We start from the raw sequence: 27,414 nt of genomic DNA on the forward strand, positions 1-27,414 counted from the left end.
AAAAGACTCCTTGAGGTTGCCTGGAACTCCGCCCCTTTTCCTGTGTTCTGCGGCGCGAGAGGAGTTGTGTATGTTGTGAGTGGAAAAACAACTGGAGGGGGAGGGCAAGGGGGTGTGTGTGTGCGGGGGTGGGGGGGGGGGGGGGGGGCATAACCTCCAACCCTTTGCCAACACCACTGCTCTGTTGATTAGACAGTACCCATCTTTTCTTCTTTTTTTTTTTTCCAACATTGGGAGAACAATTGAGACCTCTGCAGCGTTAGCAGGTGTTGTGTCCAATGGTGTTTGATTATTGCTGCGCTCAATCTTGATCAAGTCTGCTTACCAGACGTCCCCCATGTTCTGTTCTGTCACTGTCAACCACGTTGCACATTTAGCATGTCACACAGTGTAACGCTGATAAATTGATAGATCATTTTTGTATCATTCTTTATGTAAATAATTGACAATTCCAATATGGGGCTTATGAGCACGCTCGGTGCAAACAGAATTGGGCAGAGCGTCCCTTTATCTGTCACTAACTTTTGTTCAGATGCATTCGAGAATAATTGTGACAACAGGTTTCTTCAAATTTACATCAAAATCAGCTCTAAATCTTATTTTTAAATCTGATGAAAACATGTTACCAAACAGAGTATTGTCAGATGATGCAGACAGGAAACCCTCGACGCCACTGGCACTGGAGGCTGTGCCAAATGCTTTATTCTACTGCCAGATTAATGTCAGATACTGGCAGATAACTGGAAAATATGTCAGCTTTACTTTCCAGAAATGGACAGATCTTGGCCATGTGCTGCTTAATTGTGGGCAGTGTGTTCCCATCTGTTAGGAGTAGATATCATTTTCAGACAGAGTGATCAGATATGGTTCAAATTTACTATCATCATCCTAAATGGAGAATTTGTTTTTATTTATAGCCCAATTTGGAGCGGACTCCATGTTCAGAGTTTAGGTACAATATGTCCGACAACAACACGTTTTGGGTGCGAGCCACAGTGTGTTTTGTTGCCGAAAAACTGACACTAAAACGCTTCAGTGGTTTTTGATCACCATAAAAAATCAAGTCATAACTGTTTATAGAATAATTTCACAACTCACAGCGGGAAACGAGACCGTGTTTTGTTCTTCCCTTAATTATTGTACGTTGCTTAGATGAACAGTAATTGTATTTCATGGGATAACACAGATTCCAGCACCCTTTTTGCTGTTTTGTAAACTATGCGTAGAAAACATGTTTTACAAACCATTAAGCTCACAAATTTATTCACACAAATAAAACCAGCCATCTGTAATTTAGCATTATTTCAGTGCATTAGGAACAGAACATTTAACTCGACCATAATTTTAGGCTTTTGAATTAGAGCTTGGATGAGAAGGCACTCTAAACAGAGTGCCGTGTGGACACAGGATATCACACCAGAGTGGGAAAATGTCATGTGGAGAGTTTATGAATATGAAACAGGGTTACAATTGAGACACAGGAAAGCATTTGGTGTTGCTGGCGTTCCATCATTTATCTTGTTGGCTGTAGTGGAATTGATATCTGAATATGGATGTGATATAATAGCAGCCCTGGAATATTGTGAGTATGCTAGAACCTGCATACGCGATGGAAATAATAGGTTCTGCGTTTGGCCAAGATTTTCACATTTAACAAAATGTGAGACCTACACCTGATTTTTCCAATGCGTCCCCTTCTAACACCTCATCTATTCCAGGCAAGATTTCAGGATTTCATGTGCAAGGACATCCTTAGGCCAGAAAAGCCCCCCCCAAACAGATTCAGCAGGCGTGTGATACCAAAACAGCAAGATTTCTCTCTCTCGAACACACTCACACACTAACAGACACACAAGCTCACTCACAAATGCATCCTGCTGACAACCCACCACTCCTAATCCCTCCTCATCATGGCAGCCTGAGCCCTCGGGGTTCTAGTCATTTGTGGTGTATCTACCACTGATGCTGCTGTGTTGTTGCAGGTGCAGGTGTGTTAGTTTGCAAGTCTGTGTGTGGCAGTTTAAAATCTTGTTGCATGATTTAAAAAAAGGGAATTGGAAGGATGCATACCATGTCTATCTTCAGAGTGCCTGCAAGCTAATCTCAATGGTCAACAAATGGAAATCATGTTCGAGAAGGTTTTTGGATTTCTTGACATTTGACTGGGTTTGTTGGTTGCAATAGAAGCACTCTTAAACACCACCTAACTAATTATGCAAACTGTATCCTTCACTTAATAGTAAATGTTTTCTCGCTCACAGTTTCAGTTTTAAATTGGTAGAATTTATGTTTTATGGGATAAAACACAAATAATCGCTCCATGCTGAAGCCAACAGAGAGAAAGACTTTCCAGACCTACTTTCATGGAACACACAAGTTCAGTTGAACAAGTACATTTTAAACTTCCTGCTTCAAAAGTTGACTTTAATACCCCCAAATGTTAGCAAGGTATTAGCACAGTGAGGCTAAAGTTTCCTTTTTACTGTTAATTTACATAATCTTGTTATTAGTGCCAGACTGACGTATGCCTTCACAGTCCATCGGACCATCAGAAAATATTCTCTACTGTCTTAAAAGTTTACCAATTTATACACCTCCACATTCCAAGTCTATTGGGTCTTTTAACGTGAATAAGTAGGGGTGGGAATCACCAGAGGCCACACTGTATGTTGTTATTACGATACTATATCATATCGCCACACAAAATATTATGCTGTTTCGATTTTTACCCCAACTCTAATGATTAGATAATTTTCAAATAGTAAAGTCCCTAAGTTTATCCAGCTGACAATCCTCCATTTGCGGCACATGTAGCAGCATGCAACAGTGAATGTAGGTATGTAGGTTCAGAGTGGAGCTGGTTGACTTTTCAAATAGTATCAAATATTCTTTCATTGCCATATTTCTCAGAAAGAGAAATCTTTGAAACCCTCTACATAATTATTTGGGTCCAAACACACTATCCACTTTAGATGTTTTCATTCAAGTTGAAAAAATTCCTTATTTTGGCCACCATTTTTTCTTTGTCACAATATCATGTGCACATGTGTATGAGCTTAAACACACGGGCAGTTAGTATTGTTTTTGCCTTTTAGGAGACGTACAGCAAAATTTGTGTACAACGTGGGAAGACAATAAACATTTATTCTATTCTTAAATGGTAACTGGTGCATGTTTTTTCTCAAATTAATATTTAGTACAGCCTTAAAAGAATCCATATTATTCAGGCTCTAGTTGTTCATCCACCATAACTGTAATACACATCCTACAAATGTAAGTGCTGCTTCATGTACTTTGATTTTACCATCACATCTCTGACAATAACATAAGCACATATTCACACAGGCATATTTTATGTATATGCATATATTCCATGTTTAAATGTTAAAGCGTATACGTTGTAAAGTAAGCATGTATATGGCTTTGAGGGCGCTGTGAGCTGGATAGGGCTAATTGAACACAAAAACAGCTCTCTGAGGTCTCTCACTCACGCCATAAGTAGGGACAAAGGCAATGACATGATCTTAATCAAAATGACAAGAACATTAAAAATGTAGCGTTGCTCAACACAGGCTAAGATAAGAATCGATTTGGGCTGCTGATGATGGTTATCACCATTAATTATTGAATTAGTTCTCCATCATCATGTAAGTGCACTGCTGCATCCTTCAGGGCAGGGCGAGGAGCATTTTTTTTCTCGGCTAGTGCGCAATTTGAGTTATTCTCTAGTGAGCTACATGTTACCCTTAAGCTAAATTCACACTTATACTTAAACATGTAAACAGAACATACTCATTTTATCTCGGCGCCTCAGACTAGCTGTCTCGCTGCGCTGTTTTCTCTCTTCCCATTGGTCCTAATCTCTCGGCGCAAACGTGAAAGTGGATTGGACGCTAGCAGTGTGATAGCACACATCTCCAGCTCGCTCTTGTAATAAGTACAGAGTCCCGCGTGTTGTGAGCCTGTGATCCTGCGAGCCTGCGGCCCATAAGAAACACCATGTCCCTCTAGGTGCATTAATCTGACAGGCGGGGCTTGGCGCTGAGGACTGAGGCCTATACTATCTCCCGCCTTGGCCTCCCAGTGTGGCCCTGCTTAGGCAGAGGAGCTCCCCACTGACCCTCAGGCTACAGGGGCACTGAGATTAGCAGCTTTGTAACTTTGTATCTGTCACAGGCCAGTGCTGTGGGGAAGGATGGGCCTGGATTAGCACAGGGGAGAGGAGAACTACTCTATATTTCACACAAGCTAAGACGGGATTCAGGATTCTGGTCACTGCCAACTGGGACATCGGCTGTAGATGAGTTTTGGGAGGTAGTGCATGCATGTGTATGTGTGCGGGTCTGATTTAGGATGTTTGAAGTGGAATTAAAATGAAGATTAGAAAGTTAATCCAATCCAGGTTTGAGAGATGTACTGTATGGGCAACATGATCCTAATTCACTTGGGAAGATTTGGATCCCACGAAACCCAGTTGCAGACTATACTGCGGTATTACCGGTTTGACTTTTTTGTGGTTACACGGAAACCTTTGACAGTATAGACAAACATTTGCCCAATCCAGAAAAAAAAAAAAAAAAGGCTCGATGACTGACTAGCTAACATGGATTTTTTGAAACATGGGCGTAGTCTGAGTGGGGTTTCCCCTGTTTGTTTTTGAGGAATCATTCTGAAGCCCAATGATGCCGTCACCATGGGGAACTTGCTGACTCAAACTTTTGGCAAATTCAGAAGCTGAATTTTTTTTCTAGCCAGCTGTAAACATTAACATCGCCATTAAAAAAACAAGCTTTAACTGGTTTTCTTTGGCTTTTTGGAGCCAAGCTCAAGTGAACTATAGAAGACCTGCAGTTTTTTTTTTCACTAAACACATTGGTTTCATTTTTTCAATACTGTAGTTTGCAGCTGGCGAGCTAATCAAAACTCTATCTCGTGGCTTTGACTTCGACCAAAAAGATCCAAAACAGTAATAAAAATGTCCTCTCGGTATTGCCCCGCACTTGTGTGTTGAAATCGTTTCTAACATCTTCTCATTCAGTGAGACACAAAAGGGTCGGAGTGAATAAAGCGGCAGCAAACATAATGCTAATCAGATACTCAATCATCCTTAACAATACACAATAGACACTAAATATGAAGAAGGCTCTATAGTTCACATGAATAGCTGCCCTGCAGGTTTAAGGTGTTACTGATAGCAGGGCATTGTGAAGGGCCATTACCATATGTTTTGGCCATTGTCATTAGCCTGCTATTTGTCGGTCAGGGGACCCCGACACGAAAGAGGAGCGCTCATTTATCATAACCGTACAACAGAGATTCAGGCACTTGCATTGATATCCATTGCTTCAATGGGATTGTTCAGCCATCAACACGAGTTTTCTTTTTCTTCCTTCTTTTTCTCTCTCTAAGAACTCTCCCTCGGTCTCAACTTCACCTGTAATTTTTCAATTAGGAGAAGTCTTTTTCTTTCTATTTAGTGCCAATCTTCTCCACTTTGCATAACGGTGTCAAGGTTAATAGCCTTATAGTAATAGTGCTTACACTGCGTATTCCCAAATTCCCAGGCTCCACCATGCAAGAGGATAACTTATTGTTCAAAAGGTCCCGTTGGAGCAAACACACAACACTTAAAGCTTAACTTGTTCACACTTTATAGTTAGTAATAAAAGACTTGGAACAAAACACTGTAAGTTCACTTAAATACTGTACTGAAGCACATTGTTTTTGAGTATCTGTTCTTTGGTATTATTATGTTTTGGGTAAAGTTGTCAGTTTTATTCCGGTTACATTTGAAAGACACTTTACCTGCTGCCTTTGCTCTGAAGGCAGCTGATGGATTTTCTTTTTTGAAATCAGATCCAAAAGACATTAAACTGTAGCTCAAAGTATTTCTTTGACTGAGCGACTTTCACTTGAGCGTCTATACTTGTGTACCTTTTCCACCGCTGAATAAAAGTCGTGATTCACATTCCATGCTTTAAAACAAGCCCTCATGAGAAACAGTGTAATTCAGTGTAAGGTCCAGACACAGATGGAAGGCCGGACAGATAAAACCACCTTTCAGGCGACTTGGCTTAGCCTCACTAAATGGCTTCTGACAGCCAGATTCATCAGTGGCTCATCTGTGCTGTTTACACTGTTTAATTGTTTGACAGTTCCTGTTTATGCTGTGTCACTTCCAATCCCCTCTGCTTCCATTAAACAACCGAGCTTTCCTTCAATAAACGGGCAGCATTTAAAATCTGCCAGTAGCTGCACCGCTGGATGGGATCAAACAGAATTGTAGCTGCCGAGCTTCCTGCAGGCGTCACTCTTATATGTTGGAACTGAGACCAGGTCAATCAACACTTAAGGCGCAGCTTGTATGTGTGTGCATGTATGTATATGCTTGTGTGTGTGTGAGCCTGTCGATTCCCCTGCAGCCAGTTGGCGTTTTCACCCAACATCTGACAGTGTGAGGCCTGATGGAGAATCAGTTGAGCCTTTGAAGTCTGTTATAAATAAGACGGTTAAGAGGACCTGCATGGGCAGTGATCTTGGATCGCTACTCTTAAGAAGCTTGATATATACGGGTCATTGACTTAAGATGACTTATTAGCACACACACGCTGCAGGTAATGGAAGCGTAGTTATACAAGCTTGCACTTTGCATGCCAAGACTATTCAACCTTCAACAGCTCCTATATAACCAAGAACAGTGGGCTCGGGGGGAAAGAACGAGGGAGCGAGACGGAGAGAGAGAGAGAGAGAGAGAGAGAGCAAAGCAGACAGCCAGAGGGTGGAAAGAGAGTCGGTGGTGAGAGTCAGAGAGACAGAGAGAGGGTCCGCGCCTGCGAAGATGAAAGACAACGCAATCAATAAGATATATAAGATAACAAATAATGCCCTGGGTATCTCATTAATCGTAACATAGGCTTATTATGCTGAGCACAGGTTTATAAAGCTGGGTCACTTTGACTCCTTTTATTGAGATATCAGCAAAGGTAAGAGGAGGTAAAACACTACAGAGACTTAAAGTTATTGTAGCTTCAGCAAATATGTGACAGAAGGTCACCCAATCATGAATCGAGTGAGAAGAGGGTTATTTCCTGTCGCGCAATGAAAGGCCTTAGAAACAACGAAGGAGTATATTTACAATTAGGTTAACTTCATGTTGAGTGCCTGGCAAACAGTTAAACTGTCCACCAGAATGGACCGGGAAGAGTGTTTGTTGTTACACCTCAGCTTACGTGCGCCTCCGTGAGTCGCACAGTGCAGTCGTTGTAGACACTGTGATGACATTGGACCCGCCGTCATTCTTCCCTTCACGCGTAAGAGGAAGAAAATGATAGCTTATCCCTCGATGCCCTTGAAGGCAAGGTGTCTCTGCATAGTATATCCATCACAATCAACACCAGATCATTTATATTAAATGCAGCCTTCTTCTTTTTTTTTTCTTTTTTTCTTTTTTAAAGCTGCATCCCATAATATACCGTTCTGAATGCAGACTGAATTTAAACCGAGCAATAAACAGTGATCGTCGCACAGAACTTGTCCTTCTAATTTACAGCCTGAAGCCGGGCTAAGGAGAGAGGAAGGTTGTGAGTCCAGATACATAATGACCTGCACATTTTCCCACCTGATCTCTATTCTCTCGGTGCCGTGTCTCTGTGCCATAAAGGTGCATAAAATCCATTAGCAGGGGACGCCGGTTTACAAAGAGTAATATTGTAATTTCCATAAATGCAATGTCTGTTGGTCTTTCCATTAATCTTGATGACATGTAGCATGATAATTTATTTATATATATGTATACACATCACCACTTTTAATAGCAAATTAATAAAACGAGCAGTTATTAGCATGAAATATGGCTGGTGGTTGTGATTGGGATAACAGTCCCCTGGTTGCCGGGTCAACACCCAGCTTAATCCTCATTTTAAGCAGGCAAAGTATGCTGTCACTTTGGCTGGAAAGGACTTTGCTCATCACATGCACTGCTTAACAGTGTCTTTATTTATGCCTGGGCAAAACTGACTTTTTCCTCATTTATACATCCTGTTATGCTTTTTATTTCAACTTTTTGCAAAGTATTCCAATGTGGGTATGAATAGCAAAAAAAAAAGGAGTAATCATGAATCACGAAGAGGACTTCAGGGATACAGCCCCAAATTGAGAGAAAGTGCTGTCTCACACGAGGGAACAACTCATGCTCGTACCTTATCTGCACTACAAAGCGTTTCGGGACTTTGATTAAACACATTGCACAATTACAAAGCACATTCTGCATGCGAGCATATAAGGAGCCGAGTGACTGCAACCATGACATCACTGCACAGAGGACTGCTGATTCACACATTTTTCTATTGCAATCGTCTTCCTCCACAAATCACTACATCTACACAAATGTCACCCGATGCACTGTGCCAAATGGCCTTCCCCTTCACATTAGTCTAACCGCAGACAGAGAGAAATGTTACCTTCATCAGACACTGATCAGTGAGTTCCACTACATTGCCCCTAAATGTACCCCTGCATGTTTATGTGGAACCTTTTTCATGAATTGGAAATTTTCCATCCCTGAATTTTAATATGAATAATGGCATATTGTTTTCTGACTTACAAAGACAGATATGGTGTTAGCAATGCCACTGCATAAATAGGTACACAAGACGTGGTTCATTAATAAACTAACTTGCACATTTTTCTTTTCGGGTTTGATAGGTCGCTGTTGGTTTTATTATGGGATTTGCTGCTTGAATTGGCAAATAGTAAGTGCTGTTATGGCTTCAGAGCGCTATATAATTGATTGAGATCTGAGCCCTGGTGTTTCTCGATGGCAGTAGACATGAGCTGTATGCGGCATAAAGCAAGGGCTGCTGCCTCTGACCCTAAACTCCCAGTGAGTCGCGACTTACCTATAAACATTTCCATGCATGATTAATATAGGAATTGTGTCGGCTTATTAGGACTTAATTCTGCAGCCAGTGGAGAGGTGCAAGTGTGCATATTAAGAGCTATCCAAAACCGACTGGAATAGAAAGTGAGGTCTGGGGTAGCAGTGACTTGGAGATGACTTATGCATATATACAAGGACACACACAAACACAGCCAATCTGAATCTGGTCCACCCCACCAAACCATTCCACTGAGCACTGCAATGCTTGAATGAAGATGGATAGGATTTCCTCCGATGTAATCCGGAGGAGCCTGCTGGTCATTGCCGGACCCTATCTTGGTTTTCATGTATGCTGTCACTTACTCACCCAGCCAGATAGTGGTTGGTCTAAATGCAATGGGGTTCATATGCCCTTGTTTCCCCTGCAAAGAAAAATTACCGGCGATGCCAAATATGAGCCAGACATTCACGGTCATGCCTCTGAAGATGTCCAAAGTCAAGGTCTCGGTCACTTTGGCCTTCTGTCTGTCCCTTTCCCAACTCGACTGATCAATATTTCTTCGAGCAGAGCCCAATCAAAGTGAAATACTCAGTACACACCTCCTAATAACATATTTGCAGCCATAAATGTGAAGATTAACGATAACAAATGACCAAGCCAGCCTTATGTATGCCCTGACGCTCTCTCAATGCATGAAATTTCAGGCTAGCTGCTGCTTGTCTTCAGGTTCATTACCTCCACATAGAGGCATGGGGGTTTCAATCATACCACCCCAAAATATAACCCCCCCCGCCCATCCAGCAAGCAAATAGACCCCCACACACACAAACGTGCACGTACACACCTCTTCTCATAATGAAAACGTAGGTTAGGCACACATTAATCAACGCAGACACCAAGTTCTATGAAATCTAAATGGGGTAAACATCCCCTGAGCATTCATTACCATTTTGTGACAGGCTAAAGAAATAAAAAATCTTTTTTTTGTTTTGTTTTTTTTTTAAAGTAGAAAAATACAGTAGTATATTGATGTTAATACTGTTTTTATAGGTGTCAGCCAACACAAGAAATGGGTTGTTTGCAAAACCTCGTGAGCCCATGAACTATAAACATTGTCTTACAACTTCAGCGATACCCTTAAAAGAATATATATAGAAGTGAAATAGGCCATTTAGAATAAGTCTATAAATGCAAATTGGGACATGCTTCGATATAATGTGCATGCAGGTTACAACCACATCGTAAATATTGACACAGTAAAGTGTAATACGTGTTGGAATGGAACCCTGTAAAAGCAGAGGTTGTGACCCCGATTGTAAAAGAGAAAATAAGATGAGAGAAAAAAAAGCCAAGTCTTTCCCATAATAAACATTACAAGCAATCTCTATTATATTTAGAATAATGACCCATCTTCTCTTGGTTATATGGTCTAAGATATCAAGAAATAGTCATCATTTACTGCTTTCATCACTATTTACTCTATATCAGTGTGGAAGAAGTTCCCTCTATCTTTCTTTTTTTTTATGACATTCTCCACTCTTGACTGTTGCTGTAGGGGCGGCGATAAGTCATAGCACGACATGTAGATATTAGATATGCAACAGTCAAAGCACAGGGCTGACCTGAGGAGGGGGGGGGGGGGGGGCAAGAGGAAGACAAGGGGGAGGAATTGACATGCAAAGGCTCTCAGTGCTGTTGGCCTACAACTGAAGAGCCCTCAACCAAATGAGAGGGCCGGTCTGGATGGCATCTATGGGCCTCTGCGGGCCTCAGCAGGCCAGGAGCAGGATGAAAGCATGCTCTGATGTATCCACAGGCTCAGACAGTCGTGAACATCTGTGGTCTAAAACATGATCCCATCCTGACTCATTGTGTCTTAAAGAAGAAAGGAAAAGGCTATTGGAGATTTAAAGGGTTGTGTGGGTGGGTGTGTGTGGGTGGCTGACAAATTATGATGCTTTTTTTTTTTTTTTTTTAACAGTGGACTTGAAGATAAAGAACCAGAAAAAAAGATTAGCGTAAGTCTTGGGAAAACATGTTATTGGAACATGTCAATGTTGCTTATCTTCATGTAGCCTTAAGTGACATGGAAGCTCATTCTACTCTGTTTGGATGATCATAGATGTGGTGACTTTGTAGAGGGGAAATTCAGACCAAGAAATAAACATCAGTGAAGACAAAGATAAGAGTTTATCACTTCGCCTGCAGCCATGATGAGCCTATGTGAGAGACAGTACCAGTTGCCCTTTACCGTGGTGCAAATTACATGCAGAAGTAGCATGTCAGACATGTGTGACTGTTGGCCTATGAATACATAGGCAGTAATCAACATTGTTTAAAATGCTTATTTGCATATGCATGCATCATTAATTCTATGCAAATGAGGCAGTGGGGACTGCACTGGTGTGACTCTCCTTGTAACCCAATAGTAAAGCTGTCAGAGGAAGGTTACAAAGAGAGGCAAAGTCATTAGTTTGCAACAGTCTTTCCATATAGATCCCGTCTTCCTCTTGATGATTAATGGAGAAGATGCTCAAAAGTAACTTTGCGATGATGTATGCTCTTTTGTGTGCTTTTCCATGTCTTTATGTTGCAAATGCATAGATATACACAACAAGGAGCCACTGGAGAATTAAGGCTGTCTGTAAGCATTTGTGCCATAAATGCACTCTCTGTTATGGAAAACCTGAGTTTATCCCTCAATCCATGGTAATGTTTCTTGCGATCAATTATGCATGCACTACTTAAGAAGCATAATTTATAAGAGATTATTTATTTTCCTTGCGTGATATGGAGTGAACGTCTTGGCTTGACCTGATTTTCTGTAGATTATGGATACATGAAAAATAAAATCAAAAGGTTCAATTTGTTTCGATATCAGTAACAGTATCATAACCAGTTGGCTATTAGTATAGATACTTGTATGGTGACCAGTATCATGATGAATACAAATTGTGATGATTACAAGTATTGCTGCCAGTTTCAATGTTAGCATCAGTGCTAATACTTATGTCTCGAGACACCAACAGTGTCAGTTAATAAACCAGAATCAGTTTCATTATCATTCTAAGTACCAGGGTCAGTATAGCAGTTTAGAAACCAGCATTGGGTTTTGTATTGATACCAGAATCCAAGAATATGACATTGGTTGTAATGGAAAAGCTTTTCATTTGGGAAGCAAGTGCCATCTGAACCCCATTGTTTGGTAGCTGCCTGTCCAACAGAAAGCAGGCCAACTCCACGTCCAGAGGTGAAAGCCAATCCAAGGTTGACCGTTGTTTTGGAGCGAGCTTTGGCCGCGTGGCATTTTGCCTCACTGGGCTTATGTTTTCTCTTTCATGCCAGTACGTCAGTGTACGCAATATTGCTAGTTTGAACACCATCCAATGGTGCTGTTGTAGCCGATCCCAAACTCACCTTCACTTTGGCATTAGGGGAAAAACATCCACTTTGCGCCTGGAGACAACCAAAACATCACACGGAGGAAAGAGTGTCTGCCGAAAAAGACACCATCACATGTGAATGGAGGCCCACTAAGGATGATTGAAACAGCTTTGTTTTTTTACTCCATCTCAGGTCTAGGTTTTAAAATAGTTATTTTTCAAATGAAGTAATAATTAAATCAAACATAGGCAAGAGTTAACAGAAGCATGTCCTCCCCTCTCTCTCTCTCTCTACAATAGCAAACGTCTCCTGGCTTCATGAGCTGCTCAGTTAACAAATCAGGTAACGCGAGGTTTTCACATTCCTCTTTAAACAACATGATTAACTTTTAAACAATATGATACGATCCTTCTAATATCTGAAAGTGGTAAGGAATGAACACAAAGACCACATCCCAGAAAAGGAAAATCTTTCAGGCGGTATGACCCACTGATGTCAGTGATGACATCATCAGTCCTTTCACTACCCGGGCAGTGCAGAGCAGGCTACTTTTTTTTTTTTAGCTGCCTCGGTCAACCAGCGACAGTCTAAGAGCTGGAGTTGATGCAAGTTTAAAGCCTCTTAATATACCGTTACACTTTGCCTGCCTGTCAATCTGGCAGTTCCTCACCTTATTGTGATCCCTCCATGAAATCCAAACCTATGAGCAATCAAAACACTAAACCCTGGACAGTGTGTGCCGACGGAGACATGAACCAATCATACACATTATTTTTTCTGAACCAAGCTTTCAACATGTTTATTAAAAACAGGCTGGTTTTTTTTAATGGAGTGTTTATGTGACTTCAGTGAGCATCACGCAGACACTCGACAATCTGCAGAATTTCATTTTTCAACACCAGAGGTTGCCGATTGGTTTACACAAACAAACCTAGGACAGAGAGTGCTGCGATTTTACTCCGGCACAATTAAATAATAGCAAGCAAAACACAACTGTGGAGAATGTAACAGGAAAGAGTCTCACACACTTTGCCACTGTTCCACTGGAATCAAGTCAACAGAAATCTGTCTGCAAAAACTTCCTAAACACCTCCTATACAATCTGAGCGCAGGAGGTTCAAGTAGATTCCAAAATGTTCTTATGCTCATCAGAGCTGGTAAACGATGATACTCTCTGTGAACTTGATATGCATAATGCATGAGGGATGTTCTAATAACAAAAAAAAAAACACCGCATTGAAAGTGTTTTTATGTGAGAATGGACACATTCAAACAGATCTCACACCTACTACTTCACTGATTCCACCGCCTCCTTTCTGCTCTGTAATGAATCCGTCTGGCGCGGCGGCGGCAGAGAGAGAAAGAGAGGAAAAAAAACCAGTGGTCTCAGCAAAAATAGATGAGAATGACACCTTCTGGAGTTTGAGAAGTTGAAGAGGCATCTAATAACGCTCCGCTTCCCCCTTCCCCTCTCTCACTTCGCCATGTATCTCCCCCCCCCCCCCCCCCCTGGCTGATACGATGCTTCCGGAGGGGCCTAAGAAGACACACGATGACAGCCATGCTCAGAGGAAGACGGTAACAAGATGTGATGCATAACACATGAGAGAGGCAGGGGTGTCATTACAGAGGGATGAGCAGGCTTCATCAAGCACATCACAAATACGTTTTAGATGACACCTCCACTTGTGATGCGCTTACTTCAGAGAAAATAACATTTATTACCCTTGTTATGTTTATTACAAATATGCAGATGTGGAAGACAGCTGCTGAGGACCTGGGGTGGAGATGAGTTACTCTACTCCCATTTGCTTTACATAAACTTTCTGTATTACTTTACAATACTTTTCTTTTGTTCTTTTTTTTTTATTTTTTTTTTTAACCACAGAATATTTCATATTAGTATTCTGATCCTGATAGACTGTCCCTTTTCACTGCTGTGCTCAGAATAAATTTGATATGCCTGAGTGCTCGCAGTAGACTTTGTTTTCATTCCAAAAGCGGTTGTTATAGACTCAATAAACATCCATTCTTTCTTTTTTTTTTATCCAGTGAGAGAGCATCCCAAAATCTGTCGTGATTGTTTTGGAAAAGAGCCTATGAAAAGTTATGCAAATTAAGCATTTAGTGGGATGCTCCTCCCAGTGACATATGGTTGTGGCACAAACATTAAATCCTTTCAAAGTCAATCTAAAAAAATGTGTATGTTTTCTCCTTTTTTTTTAATTCCTGCCAGGTTTCATTCTTTAGGTTTTTTATTTTTTCCTGAAATGTCTAGGAAGGTTTAAAAATGTATCCATGGAACATATGTGTACACTGTAAACTACATTTGTGTAGTTTCAGCAGTTTCTGGAACATTATTTAGACTAATACATGCTCAGATTTCTCTACATGAATATATAAATGTTTCTCATTTGTTAATCAGATTCAGAGTTTACAAAAAAAGTCTCCGAAAAAGAAGTCACCGTTTTTAAAATCCCACTGACCTGTGCACTCACAACTGTTCATGATCCTATTTTTATATTTCCTGTATTCCAGCGCCAATATTCCCCTGCTAAAGTCGTCTCAGTTGTGTTCAGGGATGATGCAGGGAAGCAGAAGAGAGAGGAACAAAAATCTGCTGAGCTACTTAAAGTTTTTACAGAGAGTACAAGAAGGAAGAAAGGGGGGGGGGGCAAAACTGGTTTCCTCTGCTCACCAGTCAGCTTGTAAAAATGCTTACATACAATGAGAGAAATATACAAGAGCGATCAATATTTTATGTAACACTCACAGACTGAGCCTAGAAATGTGATGGAGGGGGGATAATACCAGGGAGAAGATGAAAAATAGATTGCATTAATCCAGCGCAGTGATTTACAACAATTATGTCATCCATGAGAAAGACAGAGAGAGAGAGAGAGAGAGGTTTGACTGCATTTGGGTTTCCATCTCTGTTTATGTGGTCATGAGTAAGTAAACAAGACTCTCTTAAAAAAAAAAAAAAAAAGAGGGGGGTGGAATTAGGAGGAGGGGTTTAGAGAGAGGAGACAGAATGAGAAAGTGCAATCTAATGTAAATTCAGCAAGCCATGCCTCAGCTCCGACTACCCCTGCCCCTTCCTCTGTCCCAACCCTGGAGCTCTGTGGTGCTCCGCCGCTCTCCGTACCATGTCACCATCCACATTCTCCTTCTCTGCTCAATGTTCCATGACAACAAGGTGAGACGGACAGCAGAGGTTAGGCTGAACAGCTGCTTCCTGGGTTGGAAATTCCAGGCATTGAGGGCCATCTGTCTATATGTTCACTGATGTATATGGGAGCCATCTATCAGGCTGCTAGCCCTGCAGCTGCTGGGGCCGTCACAGCCCAGTCTGCCACCCGCCCGCCTGCCTGCCTGCTTGCCTGCCTGCTTGCCTGCTTGCTTGGCTGGCTTCTCCCAGCCTCAACCCCAACACAATGAGAGCTCCTTCTTCACTTTGTGTCACACAGAATGGGCTGATTTGATTAAGTCCTGGGCTCTCATTATGTTAGGTAGGGGTGTAGAATTTCAATGATAATCCATAATGCATGACCGGGGGTTTTGTTGCCATGGTGACATAAATTCAAGGTTACCAGCTCAGACGCATAATTGGGTGCGCATTGAGCGCTGAAGAGGTGCTGTTAAAATTCCCCTCATGAAAGTGGAACATCAATCATGCTGTCGCAGATTGCAAAGTACTCATAATCAGATGAAATGCTTGGTGCAGAGAAAACGTCACAACAGGACAGGGCTTCCAACTCTTTGAAATAAACAGTTTACAAGGGACTGTGCAACAATTTAACATGTTTTTGTTTCTTTTATTTTTTTCTCCTCCTTTGGGGTTCCAGGCTTCTTTTTTTTTTTGTACAGTAAGTCCGTCCCAGTTCATTTGGCCCTTATCTTGCTCTCCCAGGCAGGAATATCCCCTCAGTCTGTACAGCTTGCCCCCCCCCCCCCCCCCCCCCCCCCCCAAATGATGGAAATCAATTCTCACAAGAGATCAGGACCTCTATGACAAGCAGAGCCTGCAGCTTCAGGCTCATCAGACCCATTTGAACAGCAGACAAAAGCAAAAGATTTCTGCCCCTTGTGCATTCTTCCGAAAATCCCATTGAAAATCTGCTCATGCCTTCTCCAATCTGCGCCACAGTTCTTTTATTGATGCCTGTTCTTAAAAAAAAACAAAAAAAAAATGGGATGGGATCGACGAGGGGATGTGCTTGCTTGGAGGCGTGTGCAGGACGAGGAATGGTGTTGGTCCCCTGGATAAACCCCCCCCCCCCCTTGTTTTAACTTCTACTTCTGGAGTCACTCACAATAAAAAAAAATCAAAGAAGTGATGAGTGGCTTGAAGCTACTTGTTAGTCTGGAAAAGTTTCTTGTATAAACCAGTGGAAAGATTGTCAGGAATAGAACTACAAGCGTGAAGTTTTGTAGGTCAGGTTATTGTGCGATTTACAGCGCACTTACCTTGACTGTCTGTCTCTAAGCTGGCAGGTCGGGCCATTTCAATCACACGAGCTCTATCCTGAAATACCCCCTGTCCATCAATACAGCCAGCCTGTAATTCTCCTATGGTTAATAACCATAAATCAAATGAGATTCATAAACCATTAAGATGGTGCTTATTATCTCTTACACTAGGTAGTTCAGGTATTCATAGCCTGGAGGTACGAGCCTTCAAACCAATAATCTGCTCCATCTATGCAATATTTCCCTCTTTTTATCACATGAATTATGCTTTGTGTCATAATTTACCAGAACATTTCTCATCACTGGTGTAATCCGCTTTTACTGAATTCATTTTTTTTTTTTTTTTTTTGCTGCTTTGACGTCGCGCACACACACTACCCTACTGAAGAGCCACTTTGCTCATCGATAAGCAGAGTTACAAGGTCACACGTCTGTCGCAGAATCAGGCTCACAGGATCTGGGGACGTGTCACCTTTTTTTTTTTTTTTTTTGCAGTTTCAAAGTGCACTGCCGATCCTGAGGACAGGTACATGAAAAATGGATACGGTTTACTTTAACTCAAGTGAAAGTCTACTATTTTCAAAAGGAGACAACAAACGCAAGAAGGAGTTTCCTGCAGTGCTCGAGCATCAAATTAAGGCCCAACAAGAAGACATCCGTGTATGTGTATGCCAGTCACGGCTTACCTTCAAAGGCGCCGTGTACAACTATAGAAGCCATTTTGTTTGAAAGTACAAAGGGAAAACGGGTTATTAAGAGGAAGGCTTTAAAAAATGGAAAGACAGACTTTCTTTTTCAAGTCCAATTTTCCCCCAGCTACTGTATTTGCCACCTATCATTCCGATGAGCGCTTTGCTTTAAAGCGACTCAACAGGGTTCCTGCTGAAGAGCTGAATGAAGTTTTTAATGAGCCTGTCACAGGTGTGGATCTGCTGATGCTAGAGCTCTGTGGGACTAAACACGGGTCTTACCCAGTCAATTAAGGAGTCTAGGTTATTCACACAGGAACAAACACCCTAAGTATGACCTTCGCCGTGTTTCCCCCCCTTCTCAGTCTCTTCTCTCTTGAATTGAGTGGCTGTGTGGACGACAACACCAAGGCCTAGATCACCCAAGGAAAATGTTTTAAAATTTCAATCAGACAGATTTAACTGTCACTCCTTTGATGTGAAACCCCCCAAAAAAGCTCTTGGTTCCAGCTGTTCTATGGCACTTCCTTCACATCTCCCTGCTGTCTCCCAATGCATTCCTTGCAAGTACAACTGCAAAAACTTTTTTCATTAGCTATAATGTAATTATGGATTGGCTTTTTGCATTGGCTCGTTGGAGTGTGGGATTTGGGGATTTTTTTTTTTTGTGCAGTCTACGGATCCCTCTCGGGTGTGTGTGTGTGTGTGTGTGTGTGTGTGTGTGTGTGTGTGTGTGTAACAGAGAGGGAGTGTGCGAGAGGGGAAGGAAGCCTGTAATTCCCTGTCCTCCACATGAACCCTTGATACTGTCCCATATGTTTTATTCCACCATTCCACTTGTCAAAGGGCTGATGTGTGGCTTGTATGGAGAACAAACATGTGTTCCAAATGTGTGTCAGTAATGCTACGCGGTGACCTGACCCCGGTGTCTATTTATGTGCATGTGCCGTGGCATGTTTGATTCCGCAAATGAGCAATATGTAACTGGACTGACAATGCTTAGTGGACTCAAGGCGACCCACGCACAGGGAGAAAATACGGCAGGAGAAGGAGGGCGGTTGCAGAATTAGAAGTAAAGGAGGAAGGAAGCAGAAAGAGAAAAGGGGGAAGAGAAGGGAGGGTTAGGGAGAAAGCCCGGGGAATGTATTGGTCAAGCACACAGAGTGTCAACAAAGCGGTGTAAAGACTTGTCACTCTTGGTCACTGCGCTCACTGCTCGGCGACTGGGGAGGAATGTGCTGGTCATTCAAGCTGCCCCAATAGGCAAGTGCTCCTTTGGCCCTTCCACCCTGTGCTCCACTATTGTATCAGCAAGAACATTGTTCAGGAGATTCCTTTGTCCCTTTAGATTTTTGGAGGTCCCTTTTCAGGACATCCACTGAGACCCCCTGTGCAGTCAGGCCAGAGCTGCTCCCTGAACAGCTGTCTAGGATCAAGCTGAAGTCACTCTAAGCTGGCTCCCATGAGCACATGCATTACAGATGTTTATCCTTCAAAATTAGACTGCTGGCTGCCTCGCTGGAGGAAAGATGATAATGCAGACTTCCATTTTGGCAGACCTGGAGCTGTTATGTATTTCCGTATTGGGGTCTAAAACCAAGCTGACCCCGAGTAAAGAGTTCTCTCTTCAGCCTCTTTTCCAATGTGATTGAATTCAGTCTCAGCTTAGGGGCCATATTAAGTCCTTCCCAATGCTCCAGCGGGCAGATCTCCAATGCACAAACTGTGGCCCTTCCCCATTGTGATGTTTACAAGGTCAAGGTTGCAGGGTCACTGTTTCTGGCTTAGTTAAATTGGCATGCTCTTTTTTTTCTTTTTTTTTTTTGGTAATGGATTACTGACTTGGTGATGGCTTGATGCTTAGTGTCACTTCTATCAAGGGCAGGGGAATAATATGGGGACAAGCTAAGGATTCAGGGCCAAATGCAGACTATTGGCGCATCTCAATAGATATCGAACACGGAGGTGGGGATTTGCATAACCTGGTCAGAGGCAGATAGGAGAGAAAACACTCTCTTGCACCTGACAGTCTGAAGGATCATTTGACTGATTTATGAAGGAAATTGTATTTGCGGAGCAAGGGAGATAATTTAATAAAGCAAGGCCTGGCCTAGTCCTCAAGAACAGGGGGCTCTTTGCTGAAAAATGATACAGCCTCCTGTCTGGGGGGGGCGGGGCGGGGGGGTGGCAGATAACGAAGACCAATATTTACCATGGATTTCAGCTCCTTCTATTTCCTGTCTTAGTCTTACTATTATCTTCCCTAGTTTCCTGAAATGAGCAAACATATTATATGCATACACATAAATGTTTAATATATGCAAATGCAACCTGTTTCATTTCCTTTATGCAAATGTTGTATCATTATTATTAGCAAAAATGACGAGAATATCAGCGGATCGCGTGGCAGCTTCAACCACAGCTGTGAATAATCACGCTATTACAGAGAGGGAAGAAGGCACCAAGAATTCCGATAAGTTCATGTACGTCAGGCTCGTAACATCAATCCCTGACAGATAATTAGGTCCTTTATTTAAAAAACTGTTCTTTGTAAGACATGGCAGCGGCGGCGGCGAGGGACACGTCTGGCAAACAATTCCAGTCCGAAGACGTGGGCACATCATTGGAGATGAGTTGAAATCGTGTCGAGGATGTTGACCCCGTGCTCGCGTTCGACGCATAAAATGAACGACATGGACAGAGGCCGTGCGCGAATCCTCTAAGTGGAGTGCTTTGAGACCTTCCTTTTTTTATTGCATGTAAACAACTGCGAAGAGCCTAATAAATACTCAACATCGTCAGACCAACAACTGATATATTTTCACTAAAGTACACTGCTTCACCTCATTAGCGTGTGCCTGAGCTTCAAGCTTGGCCCCTGCATCAAATCTACCACACGCGTCTTTGCGTGCATCCGTACATATAGGGCCCTCTTCCTGATATCAGACGTACGTGGAGAGAGTTTGCCCCGGTTAATGTTGCATGTCAGCAGAGTAAGGGTCTCTCTCTCTCTCTCTCTCTCCTTCTGCAGTAGGTCTGTTAATGTTTAGAGTCAGGAGGCCCAGGGGACTCTAAATCCCTCGGACACAAAGAGCCTCTGTGTGCCGGCGAGGTCACATCTGCCCAATGACTCTGTGTGCATATAGGGAGCACTCTATAGGCCATCAGAGGGGGCCTGCTGCAACTGCCCCACTTCCATAATACTACACTCTGTGTGCACCATGCCGGCCAGTGGGCCTGATAGAGCTTGACATTTCACCACACGCACATTAAACTCGCTGTCGCGTCAACCCATTCTCCTCAAGATGCGGGGAGAAAATGTAACGTCATAAAAAGCCGAGCATCTGCGGTGCACGACAACAGTGAAGCACTGCGAGCGAAACATAACATTAGAGGGGTTTTTATTTATAATGTTTGAGCTGACAATAAAGGATCGCCCCATTACAACTCGAACGAGTGTCCTCGGACGATTATCTTAATGAAGAGAATTTCATTTCAACCCACTCTACTGTTCTTATCGTTGCCTATTTAAACCTGACACAGAGTCATGACGAAGGACAATGGTACACATTTGGTTTGACTTTATGTCTCTCAATAACAGATGTTTACTCAGTGGCTCACATTCGAGGCTCCTTTCTTTAATGAAGGTCCTCAAAGGTGAAAGGAACGCTTTGGCTCTTAATGCCATTTTTTATTAAGATTGGACGTAAATCAGCACGAGGACTCATACTTGTTTATCAGGTCTTCTCGCCAGGCACACGGATATTAACACACCTAAGAAGTGATTAGCATTGCTATTGACATGGTAAACAGTGATTAAAAATATATGCCTTTTAATGGGCCCCAGCCTTGCCAATCAGATAGTGTGCTGGCTAGTCAGTGGTGCAATAAATCATTAGGTCTGGCCAGTGGAAACCCGGGCCATCCACTGAGTCCAGGTTGACTCGATATGGAGATATCAATGAAAGCCTTTGTTTTGCCCACCGCAGCAAATTAGACACGCCACCGTGCTCGCTTAATGTACATACTGCAATCTCCCATGACCTACACGGGCTGAATTTAGCACTTGGGATTACTCATAAAGCAGAAGTTTCATTCCAGTTGGCTACACAGAGTGAATGTGGTCCAGATGATAGCATGGCTCAAAAGGCCATCAGCTGGAATGACAATAATCTGTTCATTGAGACAACAGTGCTGTCAGATGGTCAGTGAAATAACACAGTCTGGGTTTAGTGCATTCACAGCGAACGAGCCTGGATTTAACCAGCTGTACACATTGCTTGAAGAAATACAAAGATGAACCTCGGTCCCGTCCACCTTTGACCTTGTTTATGTTGCTCGTGATAAAAGTCTCAAACAGGGACGAGCAGTGGTGGGTAAAATGTACTCTGCACACTGAGAGCAGTTGCACTCCGGGGACGAAGTGGAGGAGACCTTTTAGGAGGTGACAATGACAGGAGAGGTGTGATGGGGTCACGGTGGTTTGATACCATCCTATTGAGGCCTTAATTGCTCATAGAGAGGCTATAGGGGCCTTCTGTGCATCCACTGTGAAAGGACTACGCCAGGGAAGGTAATTTATGACTGGCAGGGTGAGGTTACAGGGGGGAGGGGGGGGGGAGCATCCCCTTAAAAGAGAGGCATGCATGCCTGGTCCTTCTCCTGAGCTCAAGTGGCTCAATAGATGGCAATTGAGCTACTTGGGAGGTGGACCTGCAGCCTCTTTCTCTGCCCCACTCTCTCTCTCCCTCATTCGTTCTGTCTTTACTCCAAGTCTTGGTCTAACTCCGCTCGGCTGCTCCCTCCGATGTCCTCGATCGGCTCATCTGGGTGTGCTGCGGCGGGATATCAATCTTAATGAAGCTGCCAGGCCAGTGTCGTATCAACTTTAGACTACAGGCCTTGATAAGCATACCAATTCTCTGTAACAATACCCAGGGTAATAACCAGGACAATAAGGTCTCACAAAAGGATGGAGTGTGGAGACATCTGAATTTTATGGGTGCCGTGTGTGTGAATGAGAGAGAGATAGAGAGCACATAAATTGTCTGTCAGTGTCTGTGAGCGTGCCGGATGAGCATGGGTTTAAAGTGAACATGTACACATACAGTACATGGTGCATGTGCATGATATAAAGGGTGAGGAGTTCCGACTTATTCATATCATATGTCTTCCTGTCACACATTAAAGTAAGACCACATTGGAAGAGCGCAGTCGTACTTTGCAGTGCGTCTCAAGAGACGCTCAGCCAGACCTCCCTCAAATTTTAGCGCGGTTCAAACTTTGTTGCGTAAGCTACAGGTCACGCCGAGATTATCCTGCAGGTTTTCCCCCCCCCTCCGTCATTCGGCTCTCTCGTCGCGTCTCTGAGATGAGTCAAATGTTGTGTTTACAGTATGGTTTATCTCAAAAGCCAGATAGGTCTGAAGCTGGGAACGTGGGCGCCTGCCTGCTGGCTGCTTCTGGGTTTGGAGGGCGTCGGAGGACAAAGTGTGACTGTGCGACCATGTGTCTGTTTGCATCTGGGGGGTTTGGTCACATGAGGCCAATATGAACGCCTGTGGTCTTTAATTTATTGTGGTGGGTTTTTGTGGCTGTGACTATCGCACACATTAGCAACATTACTCTGCTTTCATCTGCTGAGTTCCTCTTGGATTAGAATGAGGGGGGGGAAAAAGATTCTAGCCACAAAACTTATTTAGAGGGGATGGAAAGAGGAGGAGGGGGATTTCCATTCTGACTTCCTCACAAGGGCAGGCAGACATGTGGTTGGATGTTTGAAGTCAGCCTCAAGGATTTTTTTTTTCTTTTTTCGCAGAAATGGCTTACAGTACATGCTCACTTACTCAGCTTTGCTTAGATATCTTGGATCACTTACTTGTCATCCTAATATTCGCCCCCAGGAAGATTAATTTCTTCAAGTAACAGTGACGCAACCAGTCTGAGTGCATTCGACGCATTTTTCAATCACACAACTTTTTCCCAATATTAATCTGTAGGCTGGCAATGGTTATGCTTCTCCACTTGCATTTCGCTGTTCAACATATATAATTCTCCTCCTTTCTCCAATCAGTGTCTTTGATTCTCTGAATTTTCCTGTTGTTGGTGGATTTTGGCTTTGCTTCATTTTTCAAAAACTTGTTTGACCAAGTATTTTTATTCGAGCCTTTTCAACATCAAGTCTTTCAACCATCCTGAGTTTTTCTCCAGCAGAAATGTGCCGGCTACAGACCAGTTTTACTTTGTCAACTTTATTTATATTGCACATTTTTAACAGCCAAGGCGGAGCAACGTGTTGCACATTAAGTTTAGTAAAATACATTTCATGCGAACGTCATAAAAACGTGAAAGCAAATGTAAAATTAAGTTAAAAGGCTAAATAATAATAAAAGATCTCGTGGATACTGCTGTTGAGATAAAACAGTCAACTAGAGGTAAACGCCAAATAAAATAACTTTGTTCTTTCAATGTCTCTATACTTTGACTTGGACGAGAAGAGCTCCCTTCTTTGACCATGAGGAAATTTGCTTCCAAATGGGCCAGATCGAATCAGTCCATTAAATGAGCTGTTTCCATGAAGCATTTTTATTCTGAACAGGCTTTTCTTCTGATTTGAAATGATCCATGTAAATATCAAAAAAAAAAGTTGTAGTTTTTGTACTTTCTTGCGTCTTAAGGTGTCACTGACAGAATCCAGATGTTTTGTAGATGTTTCATAAGTCCACATTTTTACCAGCTGTCGCAAGATTTTGTAAAAACAGATTTTGATCGCAGAGATGCAGCACTGGAAAAGCGCCACCATCGTTGTCCTACAGCGCGATTGCCTGGCGTTCTTCTCCGCGGTTCTGTGACTTGTTTTTTTCTTTTCTTTTTTTTTTCTCCTCGCGTCTAATCTATGACATGCATTTACATAACCATCCAGAGATTTGCCTACAAATAATCTGCATTACATTTCAGGTGAACATGGAGACACTGTGGTAAGATCAAAAGGATAAATCCAACAGAGCGGGGGGGGGGGGTCATCCAGGAGCTTTAACACACCAAGAAATGTGATGATGCCTCTTGATTCATCCCCTAGATAAGAGGTTTAGAGCTGACAGACATGGCTACGAAGAAGCTCACTTGTCACAGGTGGGTTTTTGAATGGCAGGTCCATTCTCTCGTGTGAATGCTTTCTGCTAGAGCTCAAAAGAGCTAATTAAAAGAGACTATGGCCCAGGCTGCAGGCTGTTTCTCATTACAGTCAGATACTACAGTATAGACCCTAACCTGATTTTATATAGCTGATGCATGCTCGTAACAGATCACTGGTACAACCTTGGAGGCTCATAGCTCTTCTTCATCTGTTTGACACTGATAAAGAAACAATGGACACAACCTTCCAATATGGTCGCGGAAACAGCTACCTACATTTGAATGATCCATCTGAGAATAAGTAACAGAGGCATTTTCTTCTCTGCATCCTGAATCGGTGAGATCAGTTGATACAGTCTACAGTGTGGACAGTCTGGCTCAGCTAGACATATGAGATATTTATAGATTCGGCGTCCCTGCGGATTGGTTGTCTGGTGGGCTGTCCTTTTATCGATCGGAGTTTCAGGAAACAAACGCGCCACAGGTCAGACGACCATGAACACCTTGGGAATGTGGAACCTGCAAATATTGCACACAGGTAGGGAAAAGTGGCGGGGGGGGAGAACAAGCACAAGAACATTATAATGTATTAATATTCTGTATGAGCTGCTCTGAACAGTGATATTAATAGCATTTTAAAGGGATCGGCCACAGAGGCCTTAAACAAGTGACAAGAACAGTGGCCGGTAGTTTCGTAGGCTTGGCAACAGCTGAGCTTATGATTTACTCTCTCCCGTAAATAAATCCGTCCCACAGAGCTCCCCTACAGGAGCATGTACTTCTGTTGAAAAAGGCTGATCTCGCAGCATTTCTCTACCTGCAGTTCTTTCTGAATGTGTGCGTTTCAGACGTTGGGGCGGTCGTTTGCATCACGTTCCCTTTCATTGGCCGCGCACTTCAGCCGCTGCGTTTTGCTGAAACGTGCGGCGCGTTTCTCTGAACGCACGTTGTTTCCGGCGCCGACCTGCCGTGGTAGAGATGTGAGAAGCAAAGAAGTGAAAATGATGAGGAAAACACGTTTAGCGGGTCAGACAATAAGTTGGACTTGAGAGGTTTGGAGAGGCGTTAATTTTCCCGGGGCATTACACATGTGACGTCAAAAAACCGTAGCAGTGGCATGGACTGAAGTATCTATTATGTACAGATGGAGAGAAAAAAAGTTTATCCCGGTATCACCACGCAACTTGGTGTGGCGTCAGGGGGAAGTGTGGTCGACAATAGTGGATAAGGGACACTCAGGTTGAGGAAGTAGTGATATAAATCCAGATGAATTATGACCTCCTGAGCAGCTGAATGTCTTACACATGACTCGTCTTGTTTTGCTCTTTGTGTCCGGGGGGCCCCGTGTTCCTCTAAAGGACGCGGTGAGGTACCGCGTTGCATTTAAATGTCTCTTGTTTCATGGCAGCAGACCCCATCACTGTCCTAAATAATAACGCTTTATTAGAGCACCCGCTTCGGCTTGATGCTGCTGCTGCTGCTCAGCCATTAAGACGAGGGAGAGAAAGAGACGGAGAGAAAGAGAAAGAAAAGGCCCCAGTGCCCCCGCTGCTATAATTTAGGGCCCTCTTATCCGTGCCATCAGCTTGGATTGTAATTCAAGAAGCAACAGTGTGGAGGGCCTGGTCCTTTTTTATGCACAGCCATTATTGAGGCCGATGAGATACAGTAGTGGCTTTTAGCACAGGAGAGGCCAGACATAGATGGGTCGTCCAAGTGTTTTACAATTGAATGTACTAAACTGCTGCCACCATGCAGCTATACAGTCAGCCAAGATGGGCCCTGATTCAGCCCCCCCCTTCCCTCCTGCTGTCCTCTGCTCGGGGCCTCAGTGATGGGCAGAGAGGACCAGGCTGTTATCCCCTCTGGTAATTACCACCATTAAAGCTAATCCTGGTCCAATTCAGGCTGCTTTTGTTTTGAGCTTTATCTCTTCAGTGCTGGAGAGTTTCTCCTTTCAGAGCGGCACACAAAGACACAGTTTTTAGAGTTGGTAATTATCTGTTTTATCCCCTCGGCTGGGAATAGGATGAAAAATGCTGGAGATGGACAGAAGCATATCTGCTCTCTTGTCCTCTCACTCTGCCTCTCTCCATCTCCTTCCACCTCCATCTAGTGCCGCAATCTTTCACCTCTGTCTCCCCCCTTCTCCGTCCCTTTCTCATTCAGTTTGACAGAAAAGATAATTGTTAAATTCTGTGCTGGATGTTATTGAGAGATTAACGAGATTGAGCATGAATTTATCAATCTCTGTGACAATACTGCGATAAATGTAATTATATTCGCTACTTATTAGCATGATGGTAATGCTGGCCCCCTAATTTTCCGCTGTAATTGGGGCTCTATTTTTACGAGGTGTTAACTACTATTAATCACATTGATGATTCAGTAAATGTAGCGCAAAGATTTCCATTCAATTCCATTTCCTCTGACCTATCTCGCCGCAGATCTGTCTCTTATCAAAGGAATAAAAGATCATTGTTACATAAAAGAGAGGAGAGAGAGAGAGAGGAGAAAAAACGAGCTCGCTCGTCATGCAGAACCTGGTTTAATGGATTTTTTTCATCTTTTTTTTTTGTCAAATCAAACTCAATGTCATAATTTTCAATTTGCCAGTTTTCACTGCCGCCACTTTTTTTTTTTTTCCTTCTTTGTTTTATGAACTGGCAAATTATCAACTGTCAAAGTAAAAGCGACATCCTGCAGACAGAAACAGGCGAATATCTGTCTGATGACTACGCTTTGTGTTGAGCTAATCGGTGTGAATACAGTGACATCATGTCTCGTGCACCTTGTTAATGTGGCGTACACTGCACCTATCACACGAGTAGGCCATCGCACACACTTATCGTCAA

At 42.9% G+C, this 27,414-nt stretch overlaps 1 long non-coding RNA gene across 3 annotated transcripts in view; it reads left to right on the forward strand.

Annotated features, from left to right (window-relative positions):
* Positions 1-14,230, forward strand: part of LOC306840440 — a 56,918-nt gene extending 42,688 nt beyond the window's left edge. For 2 of the 3 annotated variants that reach the window (XR_013781329.1, XR_013781330.1), the window contains one exon: positions 13,806-14,230. This is a non-coding gene — a long non-coding RNA (uncharacterized lncRNA). The remainder of the gene's footprint in view (positions 1-13,805) is intronic. The other variant, XR_013781331.1, reaches the window with a different exon arrangement.
* Positions 14,231-27,414: the final 13,184 nt, after the last annotated feature.

Source organism: Symphodus melops (assembly GCF_947650265.1).
Source record: "Symphodus melops genome assembly, chromosome: 19".
NCBI classification, from domain to species: Eukaryota; Metazoa; Chordata; class Actinopteri; order Labriformes; family Labridae; genus Symphodus; species Symphodus melops.